This window comes from Hyla sarda, chromosome 2 (assembly GCF_029499605.1).
Source record: "Hyla sarda isolate aHylSar1 chromosome 2, aHylSar1.hap1, whole genome shotgun sequence".
Classification (NCBI taxonomy): domain Eukaryota; kingdom Metazoa; phylum Chordata; class Amphibia; order Anura; family Hylidae; genus Hyla; species Hyla sarda.
The window spans coordinates 259235884-259249007 of record NC_079190.1 but is presented as its reverse complement, the minus strand read 5'-3'; positions in this window follow the sequence as shown (position 1 = coordinate 259249007).

The window sequence follows — 13124 nt, the reverse complement described above, 5'->3', positions numbered from 1 at the left end:
AGGTATAGTTGTCGGGACATTTAAGGCATTCAGAGAAATTTTAAGCATACAGCTTTGTTTAAAATACAATAAACTTTTTTTTTAAAGAAGTTAAATAACACAAAAACTAAACTAAAATGCACGAGAATAAACTCCCTGCCCCCCCCCCCCCCCCCCCCCAAAAAAAAAAATTTTTTTTTTAATGAAAGGTGTCATTGCAAAGTCCAACAAGTCTAACAAAAAACAAGCCCTTAAATGGCACTGTGGATGAAAAAATAAAAGAGTTACATGGCTACCGGGACTCTGCTATTGATAGAGCCTGCCTATGGGGAATTGAGCAATTAGTGTAACTCCCATTCACTTGCACTAACAGTGTGGCCCTACTGGTTACACTATTTATGCATCTCCCAGAGTTACATAACAGAGCAGCTTGTGGAGCTATGCTGCTTGCACAACTCCCATTAACATCAATGTGGAAATGCTTTAAATGTCCCAGATGGGAATACTCCTTTATATGGACTTTTATTAGCTGCTATTTTTGTACGTGTGTAATCTGTGTACAAGAAGAAAATAAAGCTGTGAAGATTGTATATGTAAATTGAGTGATGGCTGTGTATTGTTGTCTAGACTGCTAATGGGGTACCACAGGGATTAGTATTGCACTTTTTTAATATGTTGAATAAAGAAACACTCAAGATTTTTTTTCCCATATCATGCACACATTACATTTTATTACAGTAGCTGGAAAAAATATATTTTACTGTTGAGTTGATATTTTTAGTGATATTGTTATATTAAAGGGGTACTCCGGCCCTAAGGCATCTTATCCCCTATCCAAAGGATAGGGGATAAGATGCCTGATCGCGGGGGTCCCGTCGCTGGGGACCCCCACAAACTTTCATGCAGCACCCCGCTATCATCAGCCTCCAGACTGAACATCGCTCTGGGTCTGTTGAATCAGGATCACAGGTCCGGAGTATCGTGATGTCACGGCTCCGCCCCATGTGACGTCATGTTCCACCCCCTCAATATAAGCCTATGGGAGGGGGCATGACAGGACTGTTTAAAAAAGTTTAAATTTTCACCTGAAATTCAAGCTCAAAATAGCCACCACTAGGGGTCGCCTGTCTTTTAGCCAGACAGACTAGTCTAGATTTTACAGCATACTGGATACCGGCCGTAAACATACCAGTATCCAGTATAGGAGATTTCTATTGTGTATGCAAAACTACAGATACAGGATGTGTGGACATGCTGGGAGCTGTAGTTTTACAACAGCTGGAGGCAACACTGCTCTAACACAGTTATTTACAAACATTGCAGCTTCAGTTGTTACTAAACAACAACTCCCAGCATGCTGAAATAGTCAAAGCTTTCTCGGACTCCTGAATGACAAAGAAGTTGATCAGACATTCAGGAGTCTGTGAAAGATGAATGACACAAATAGTGACAGCTATGCTGATTAGCATCCAGCTTTACTAGGAGAAGATAAAACAGAGAGAACATGTATTCATAAAAATGCTGTACTTTTATCTAAAAAATCCTTGCACTCATTTTATAAAGATCTATTCTTATATTTATACATTTTATCCTGTTATGAATTCACCATAATGTCTTCTGATTACTGCAGGCAAGCTTCAAGTATCTTCCTCTGACACATGACACAGCATAAAACCAGAGAGGAAAGGGTTACAGAGTAGAGAGTACTGATTGGCTGACTGCACAGGCTTGCTCCTGTGAGGGAGACAGACTGACACGCCCCCTCCAGCCTGCACAATGAAAAAGTAACTCACCAGCAGATAAATGATTATATCTCTGGATATATAGGTCCGAGACACATAAAAATTATAAGCACATGATCAGAATTGGGTCCTGAGTAACATATCACTTTTTTTCTCTTTTTTGCACTATGACAGGTACGCTTTAAGGCATCCAATGGCTCCAAAACCTACTGGCACCACAAAATACACAATTGAACTTAATTTCTCAATTTTTTTATCATATTCTTATTCTGTTGCTTTCTAGCATCTTCTCAATCTCAGACATCTTCATACCATATCGATGAGATCTGTCTCATCATTCTCACATTTTGGATACAAGGGTACAAGGGTAATCTCTCCTTAAATAATTTTCCTAACATCTTTAGGGTATTATATTATCTAATGAAAATAAAGTAAATCTGACAGAATATATCTTCTTATGTTATGTTCACATTGAGGAATTGGAGAGGAATTTACTCAGTAATTCCGCTAGCTAATTCCTCTCCAATTCAGTCAGCAGGGAAAAACCAAATATAGTTTAACTGTATTTCCGCTCCTCAGTTCATACTGAGGAATTTCTGCAAGCGGAATTCCGACACTAAATTCCATTCTGCATGAAAATGAACATGTTCTTTCTTCATGCGTAATTCTGCGCTAATTTCAAGCAAAAAAAAAAATAAATATTGCAGCAACTTCTATAATTTAGAATGTTTATAATTTATCATTGATAATTTAGATCATTCCACTGATTGTTTCTCCATCTTGACACATTGGAAATGCCTGCTCAGTGATTGGCTGAGCTGGTATTTCCTACATGAAAGGGCAGAGAATAGGGAAGCTCTGAAAATTAAGAACAGCACCGCCTTTTGCAGAAAGGGGTAGTTCAGTGCCCTAACAGTGTTCATTGGAGAATCCCCTTACAAACATCTATAAAGGCATTTTTACTTCACTTTATTTCACTTCAATAGTTGACCCTGTAGTCACTGTTTGGGTATTATAAGTTTTACATGTAGTTGCAAAAGTCAGTGGGGCTTCAACAGCTTATAGCATCAGTAGGAGATTAATGTTATTCACACAATGCACAACATTCAGTATTTACAGCATATAAAAAATACAGTCATGGCCGCAAATGTTGGCACCCCCAAAATATTTATTCCCTTTGTGTGTATTGGAACTAAACCAAAAAAGGGAGGAAAAAAAGCAAATTGGGCATAATGTCACACCAAACTCCAAAAATGGGCTGGACAAAATTATTGGCACCCCTTCAAAATTGTGGAAAAATAAGATTGTTTCGACCATGTGATGCTCCTTTAAACTCACCTGGGGCAAGTAACAGGTGTGGACAATATAAAAATCACACCTGAAAGCAGATAAAAATGAGAGAGGTTCATGTTAGGATTCGGCTAGCTGGATGTGGATCCTCCGTGTCAGAGAGGGATTGGCGTGGACAGTGCCGGCGGAACGGTTCTAAGTTGCTACTGGTTTTCACCAGAGCCCGCCGCAAAACGGAATGGTCTTGCTGCGGCGGTAGCAACCAGGTCGTATCCACCGGCAACGGCTCAATCTCACTGAGTGCTGAGAAGGCGTGGGACAGAAGGACTAGGCAGAGGCAAGGTCAGACGTAGCAGAAGGTCGGGGCAGGCGGCAAGGTTCGTAGTCAATAGCAACGGCAAGAGGTCAGGAACACTGGAAATGGCAAACACAGTGATAGCTTTCTCAAGGCACAATGGCAACAAGATCCGGCCAGGAAGTGCAGGGGAAGTGAGGTTATATGGACAGGGAGCAGGTGGAAGCTAATCAGACTGATTGGGCCAGGCACCAATCACTGGTGCACTGGCCCTTTAAATCTTAGAGAGCTGGCGCGCGCGCACCCTAGAGAGCGGAGACGCGAGCGCCAGGACAAGACAGCCGGGGACTGGGACAGGTGAGAGACTTGGGATGCGATTCGCGAGCGGGCGCGTCCCGCTATGCGAATCGCATCCCCGCCGGCAGTGTCAGTGCAGCGCTCTTGGTCAGCGGGTCTGACCGGGGCGCTGCAGAGAGAGGAACGCCGCGAGCGCTCCGGGGAGGAGCAGGGACCCGGAGCACTCGGCGTAACAGTTCATTTAGTCTTTGCATTGTGTGTCTGTGTGTGCCACACTAATCATGGACAACAGAAAGAGGAGAAGATAACTATCTGAGGACTCGAGAACCAAAATTGTGAAAATATATCTGGACGGAAGAGAAAAATTGATGAAAGATGTCAACGCAGGATAGTCCGGATGGTGGATAAGCAGCCCCAAACAAGTTCCAAAGATATTCAAGCTGTCCTGCAGGCTCAGGGAGCATCAGTGTCAGCGTGAACTATCTGTCGACATTTAAATGAAATAAAACGCTATGGCAGGAGACCCAGGAGGACCCCACTGCTGACACAGAGACATAAAAAAGCAAGACTACATTTTGCCAAAATGAACTTGAATAAGCCAAAATCCTGGGAAAATGTTTTGTGGACAGATGAGACCAAGATCTTTTTGGTAAAGCACATCATTCTACTGTTTACTGAAAACTGAATAAGGCCTACAAAGAAAAGAAAACAGTACCTACAGTGAAATATGGTGGAGGCTAAATTATGTTTTTTATTTTGTTTTTTTCTGCTGCTTCTGCCATTGGGTGCCTTGAATGTGTGCAAGGCATCGTTAAATCTGAGGATAACCAACAGATTTTGGGTTGTAATGTTGTCAGTATTATTGATCTGATCTACGGTGGGACCTACCAAATAATGTCAGTATTATCTGTTTTCAATAGGACCTACCAAATATGTCAGTATTATTGATCACACACGATGGTGACCGACTTTAGGACCTCCTTAAATTTGTGGGAGGAGATTAGCACGGTGAGGCCACTTTTCATATGTAAATCATCCCTGTGGGCAGCTCCCTGAATATAGGATTAGTTCCCCCCACAGGATGACCCCCATATGAATGTTGTGTCTATCTCGCTATGGCAGGCGGTCATTACGTCATTGTGACATCATGACCTACAGTCACCAGTAATTTAATATATGTGATCTTATGAACTGCTAAAATATCTAACACAAACAGAGAAACATAGCCACACATCCACAATTTGTATTTTGATCTACTTGCTTCTCAGCATAATTAAAAAACTTACAGGTTGTTAGTATACATTTTGATCAAAAAGTACAAGCCCACTACAAGCTAAAATATCTAAACCATGCAATTCATAACTCTGGACCTGACTATTTACTCAGAATATTTATAAGCTCATTGATTTACGCTTTGGCGGTATGTTTTGCAATATCATGAAATCACACAGGTTTTATTAAGTATGCACATTTATTGGTTATGATTTATAAACAAAATGAGTATATAAAGACAAATCTTATACATATATGTATTGTAAATGAATATGACACATATTTAACATTATTTAAGCGTTATTTAATATTAGACATGTGCAATTCGGTTCGGCACGAATGTCAAATTTACAGAATTTTGCAGTTTTCGTGCATTCGGGCCGTTCCGAATGCACGAAAACATTTTTTGAATATTTCCGAATAGCAACGATAAAACGAATAGCAACATAACGAATGCATTCGTTATTCTCCGAATGCATGCGGTAAAAAAACAAAAGTAAAGAATTCTTTCTAATTTTTTTATTTTTCCTTGCGCTACACTGCTTCTGACTGTTAGTTACTGTTACTAGGGTGCCTCCAGTTGTTGCAAAACTACAACACCCACCCAGCATGTGGCTGTCTGGGCATGCTGGGAGTTGTAGTTTTGCAACAGCTGGAGGCACACTTTGGCAAACACACGCATTCGCGCAATGCTTTTTAATTCATTTTCAAATTCCGCTGGCTTTTGTCAGAAATGGGTGACCAGGTCAATGACATGCATAATAATTGCCGTGGGAACATTTTTCATTCATAAAACTGCAGGCTTAATTGGATAATTGCCATGTAGAACGTTAAGGACACCAAACATTCTACACTGCAATTATCCAATTAAGTCTGCAGTTTTATGAATGAAAAATGTACCCACAGCAATTACTATGCATGTCATTGACCTCAATCACCCGACAATCAAAAACATCAATCATTCATACAGCATTCATTCATTCATTCATTTACTCATTCATTCAACATTTCTTTATGTATTAATAATGGTCACCACATGGTCAGCAAATCAAATCACTCCCCGAGAGAATATTATACCAAGATGAATACAGAATGGGCATCCCTCCCTACTCTTCATATGTAGGAAATACAAGTGACACAATCTTTACCACTATTGGAAGATTTAAGTGACGCAATCGTTAATACCAGCCCATCTGCCTAACCCCACACAACCGGAACAACAATTTAGATACAGCACTATATATATCTGACGGTCTAAATTTCACAGGAGCTCCTATGATGAACAGCAAGCGACTTCAGCAGATTTCAGGAATTTGTCGGCGCTGTACAGGGTTTCAGACACGGGAGCCAGCAGGTAACGTATAAGATCCCTAACTATAAAATCAACACATTTCACTGTGCATGCGCAGCGAAACGCGTTGCATGATTTTATAGTAAAGGATCTTATACATTACCTGCTGGCTCCCGTGTCTGAAGTCCTGTACAGCGCCAACGAATTCCTGAAATCTGCTGAAGTCGCTTGCTGTTCATTATACCTATCCAGGAATGCTGCAGTCAGGCTGAATTTTCACCTCCCTTCACGCGCTCACCATTGTTGTGTATGCGGGTACACAACCTGCTCCGGTAAGCCGCTGATCTCCCATCCCTTGCTTTTACCTTGTAGCAAGCCTGCACCATGGAGTGCCTCTTCATTTTGTTTTAGGAGCTCCTATGAGGAACTCCGTGGATATATTTTTATTTATGACAAATAAGGTAGCGAAGGATCAGCAACTATGCTAAATGTGCACTAACGAAGTTTAAACTTCATATAGAGATGACTTGTCGGAGACAAAATGTAGTCTTACATGCTGGACTTAGCCCAATATGTCTGACACTGTACAGCCCAGTGTCAGAAAGCTGGGTTTGCATCCAAGATCTTGGGTCTTCTAGCAGGACAATGACCCCAAACATACATCAAAATGCATCCCGAAATGGATGGCAACAAAGCGCTGGAGAGTTCTGAAGTGGCCAGCAATGAGTCCAGATCTAAATCCCATTGAACACCTGTCGAGAGATCTTAAAATTGCTGTTGGGAAAAGGCGCCTTCCAAAAGGAGAGACCTGGAACAGTTTGAAGAGTGGTCCAACATTCCGGCTGAGAGGTGTAAGAAGCTTATTAATGGTTATAGGAAGTGACTGATTTCAGTTATTTTTGTCCAAAGGGTGAACAACCAAATATTAAGTTAAGGGTGCCAATAATTTTGTCCAGCACATTTTTGGAGTTTGGTGTGACATTTTGTCCAATTTGCTTTTTTTCCTCCCTTTTTTGGTTTAGTTTCAATACACACAAAGGGAATAAACATGTGTATAGTTAAATATGTGTTACTGCAATCCTTTTCTGTGAGAAATACTTAATTTTCTTTAAAAATTTCAGGGGTGGCAACATTTGCAGCCATGACTGTAATGGGGGAGATTTATCAAAACCTGTGCAAGGGAAAAGTTGCCCATAGCAACCAATCAGATCGCTTCTTTCGTTTTGCAGGGGCCTTGTTAAAAATTAAAGAAGCAATCTGATTGGTTGCTATGGGCAACTGGGAAATTTTTCCTCTGGACAGGTTTTAATAAATCTCTCCAAATATGTTCTATTCATGTCAAATACACAGTGTATAAAAGGGCAAAAAACTTTCATGTGTATCCTGTAAAATGTTGAAGTAGTATAACAGAGACATGATTTATTCTAGGAGTTCTTGGTGTGAGCTTGTAGAATAATTTGGCAGTTTCTCAGCTGATACAGGAAAAAAGTACAGTGTGCTGGAATTCTGTGATAATCCCTTGCACCTGCTATACCACACTGTCACCAGCAATGAAATTCTAGCATGTGTCTGCTGTCTACAGAGTATTTTAGTGACAGTTTCTACTGCAGTAGGAAAAGCTGCTTCATCCAGTATGTTACGAGTGTTTTTACTTTCAAAATATAGTTCTCTGGAGCAAAGCTTCTGGAACTATTAGAGGAAAACTGTCAGCCTGTTTGCCCACACTAAACCCAATACACTGGCTTATAGTGTGGGTGAACATGAGTCCAACAAGGGGTCACTTACTAAAATATGTCAAGTAGGTCCTGAGATATGTCCCCCAGAAGATCCTCTGCTAAATTCAGTGAATCAAGCACAGGGGGCGGGGCTTCACTGGTTCAATTTACATATTCATTGTCTGTAACTCCACATCCTAGTGAAGTGGAGTCACAAAGCCCTGCCTCCTGCGAGGATCTTCTGGGGGACATATCTCAGGACCTACTGGACATATTTAAGTAAGTGACTCCTCGTTGGACTCCTTTTCACCCACACTATAAGCCATTGTATTGGGTTTAGTGTGGATCAACAAGCTGATAGTTTTCCTTTAAGGCCACCTCATTAGTGAGGCGCCCCCTAGCTGTTGGTGAGGTACAACTAAAGAGGCACCTTGACACAAGTGATAATAAACTAAACAGGTCTTTCTCTTGCACGCAAACATTTTTTGAAAATAATTCTTTTTGTGCTTGTTAAATGCTGTACTGGATTTAGAAGATGTAAGGGGTACTGTTTCTCCTTGGAAGGATCCAGCTGAGATATGGGGTCTTGCAGGCAATGGTTCAAGGTAAAGAAACTTATGCAACTCAGCTATTTTTTTGAAAATGATTAAGAATGTCACAGAGTGTAAAATTCTCTTCTAGGGTCCCATGATTCCTTTTTGGGCACTGAGTTCCTCCTTTTGGCCCAGAAAAACCATCCTGGCCACCCTTATGCTTACTGCTGCTAAACTGGTTATTCCAGTAAAATGGCAGGTCTGCCTTCTACTGATGAGTGGTTGGGAAGAGTTCATAGCCTACAGCTCAACCATTCGGTATGCTATTTAATGCTACCCACTTGCAACTTCAGAGTTCCCACCCTTCCTATCTGAAAAAATCGCTCTGACTGAGTATGGAATTTCTGTCCACAAGTTGAATTCGAATTCTCACCCTCACAGTTCTTTATTGGAACATATAAGTGAACCCCCTCCTCCCCCTCTTAGCCATTCTTATTCTCTTCCTTGGCCTAGTGTGTACATAGTTGGGCTGATGCCCTACTTGTTTACTCTGCTCTTTATGTACAGTTTGTCTATCAGCAGTAGTTGAAGGCATAGATCTCATTTGGATGGATCCTGTATGCATCTATAGCAGGGATCTCAAACTGGCTGCCCTCCAGATGTTGCAAAACGTCATCTCCCAGCATCCCTGGACATGCCCAGACAGCCATTTGCTGCAGCTAATGGCTGTCGGGAATGCTGGGAGTTGAAGTTTTGCAACACCTGGAGGGCCACCAATTTGAGACCCCTGATCTATAGTTTTTAATAGCTTGCCTTGTCTCTCGGCATGTGTTTTCACAAACAGTAGTATCATTTCATGTCATTTTAGATATTGCATTTGAAAATGTCTAATACAAATTTAGAACTGGAAAAAAAAAGGTTAAAGCGGTTATCCAGGAATAGAAAAACAGAGCTAATTTCTTCCAAAAAATAGCACCACATCTCGTTGTATATGTTGGCTCCATTTACTTCAATGCAACTGAACTGCAATACCACATAAAACATGATGACAAGTGTAAGGCTAGGTTTCCACACAGGTTATTTTCTGGCATTTTTTTAGGATACTGCCCTTGCCAAAGCACAAAGTGTATTCAAAAGAAATAGGAAATATAAAGAAAGGATTTATACTTCTTCTTCTACCTGCTGGACCCACTTATGACTTTGCTCAAAAACTGCAGTTTTTTTTAAATGCCAGAAAAAAAAAAAGAATCTGCGGAAACCTTGCCTAAAGCTGTCTTTGGAAGAAATCATCTCTAGTTTTCTAATCCAAGATAACTTCTTTAAAGCTGGGTACCGCAAAATGCTGTCAACCTTCCGAAAACAACAGACTAATACATGATTTATGAATAGGATCTCGTAACTGTTAAAGGGGTACTCCAATGGCCAGCGCTTGGAACATTTAGTTCCGAACGCTGAGAGCGCGCTGCAGGAGTTGGCCACGCCCTCTGTGACATCAGGCCATGCCCCCTCAATGCAAGTCTATGGGAGGGGGCATGGCGGCCGTCACGACCTCCCATAGACTTGCATTGAGGGGCCTGATGTCACAAGGGGGTTTGGTCGGCACACACAGCGTTCAGAACTAAGTGTTCCGAATGCTGGCCAGTGAAGTACCCCTTTAAAGGGTTCCACCACTATAGGCATTCATCAGGTAGATAAACTATATATTTATGATTAAACGTAACAGTTTCAAAGACCAGTCATACACAATCTTCTGTTCTGATTGGGTGAAAGAGAAAGAGCTTATATTGTGGGGGCGCCAGTTGTCTGGTTCCAACCAATGAGACTTTTCAAATAAGCATGTCAAGCACCATGACAGGTTCACTTTAAGAGTATCTAAATCACCCTGGTGTAAATATCACATAGTTCTGATGACAAACTGGACTAACTTCATAGTTAGTGAATTATATATAAATGGATATGCTGTAGTATATTGCTATATACAACTGTGTAAATAGATTTATTATTAGAGAGTTATTAGCAGGAACCTTTTGTGGTTTACACACAACTTTAATTATATGAGATAGTTTCTTCTTTGTTCTTTTTAAATGTCATTGACCAGGATTTAATCCTCTCTTGATCAAACCCCTCCCAATGGCCTTTCTGAAATCCAGCCTAATCCCTAGTATATTTATATACCTATAGTGCATTCTCTCATCTTGGTATGAAATAGAAGATACACTATGTACTGAGAGTTTTGTTGAAATTAAAGCAGAGATTGTTTGGGATCATAGTTTGCAAGGTTCATCCCTCAAAGAGCAGCTATTTTTACAAAGCTTATAATCATCCTCTTTTTTGAATTCCCTTCTGATGTCACCAGCTAAGATAGGGGACAGTGGTGCCTATCTTCTGAGCAACAAGTTCTTCAACAGCCACAGCAATAATCGTAAGTAGTTTCTTTTCATAACTCTTTTAGATGTTATTTTTTTTAGCCTTATCCTTAATTGTTCCAGTGGCACTATTATTGTTGGGATGTACTTACACCTTGTATTTTTATGTATTAATTATCTATATAGCCCAGACCACCCCTGTGTTTCCATTTGCCACCATCTTTGCAAACATTGTGTAGATATAATTTTTAATTGTTTTTTGTTATTGTCCCTATACTATGTCTTTGTTCAATATGGCTTAATTAACCTTTAAAGTATTTCAATTAAGATTATTCTGATATGGTACATTTTCTTGCATATTTGTTGCGTTAAGCAGTATTCATATGGTTTTTACTAGCTAGGGTTACTTTTAGGACAAAGTTTCTTTTGAAGATTGTCCTTCCCTATATTAGCTGGGTGTTTCGTTATCTTTGGGTTGGATATAGAACATAGTAAAATAGTTTATGAAGCTGTGAAGATCTTAGTATTTAGACATAAACTTGAAGACATAAAGATAGTTATAAGCTAAGCAAGACAAGTAGATAGCATTTGGTGGAGCTCCTTACTGACTGTGAGTCTATTAGAAAAATATTAGAAATGTGATATGATTCTACTGTCAATTCTAGACAATAAAGACTGGGCAATTATTGGCCAAAGAGGCTAATAATTGCCCTGTGAATAGAGACTGTGGTCAGACATCAAATGACTGTTTGCATGTTTAAAAATCCTTGCTTGTTGGCTGCCTAATCTCCTAATGTATTATATAACATGCAGCTGAGGAATAATAAAAGTTAAGGGCCACAATAATAATCCAGTTTGTTTAACAATTAACAATCGGAGTGATTGTGTGGCCTTCTCTGCATAATAATCAAGTTGACTTAAGCAAGCGTCAATCTATGTAATTGGCATTTGCATTGAGCAGTCATCTGCCCATTTAATACAACTGTCTAACAGCTTCTCTTTATTGAACATATAAACAACCATATTCATTCTAAAAAGAGTTTATCAAATAAAATCCTATTACAAGAATAAAGTTAACATAACAGGGAATTAAAGGGAACCAATCAGCATATTTTAGCATATATAATGCTTGGCAATGCGTTATATATGGTTAAATTGTTATCCTCACAACCCCAGGGGACATTTGTGCCCCCCAGGGATGGTGAAGATATTAAATTATAAAGTTCCCCCTGGCCGCCCGGCAAGTAGTCCCCTGGGCAGGGACTTACACTTACAGCTCCATTCGCAGCAGCCGTTGCCCCCCACCCCCCTATAGCTTGAATGATGGCTCGCGTCACCGCTCTGCTTCCTAAGCAGACAGGGCAGAGCAATGTATGCTACTTGCCGGGCAGCCGGAAGGGGGGGGGGATTTTATAACTTAATATCTTCCCCATCCCTGGGGGAACAAACGTCCCCCAGGGATGGTGAAGATAGCAATTGTATCAAATGGACACAAGGCTTTCATCATATATGGACATGTAAAATATTGGCCAACAGTTGGCAACAAAAAGGATAGAAATAATGTATTATTCATACTTGATATGATTTGCAAAGAGCTGTCACTGGAACATAATTCATAAGGTTGCATGTTTCTATGTATGTGTTCACATATAAGGAAAATGTGGCAGAAAACCTTACCTTAGAAACACTCAATGGAACATGACAATGACTAGAGATGAGCGAATTTTTATAAGATTCGATTCGGCCGATTCGGCCGATATGCCGAATTTTCCCCCAAAATTTGTTTCGGTCCGAATTTATTCGCAACAAATTGCTATTAAAAACGGCTATTTCTGGCCTACAGAGAGCCTCAATAGGGGTATAGAACACTTTGACTTGCTGTAACATGACATGCAGTTTCTTTTGGAAATGTCCTTCATTCCATGAGAATGTAGTGACAAGAGTTACCTTCCATTCTAGACTTCTTACCTGGCTTTTATGTATAGCAATTATTTGTTTAAATTATATTAAACATTATTTAAAAATTTACAAGTCACTTTTCATAAATTAGAAAACGTCTGTAAACAAAGTCTTCAAACTTATAACAGCGATCCTATAAGTGCTAAACATTGTTACATGATGTGCATTACAGACAGAGCTGTAGCTAGCTCTTTTTGCTCCTGAGGGGAGAACATAAAATTGTGCTCCCCCACCTAAAGGGGTCACCCTTACCAAATAGTCAGCCATTCTCTTTTTTTCATCCCCATCTGGCATAGGACATCATGGAACCTGCAACACAGACATATTAGTATTAAGCTCTGCACTTTTCCAGCATTATCCTCCCCTTTTCCCTACAAATGACTCC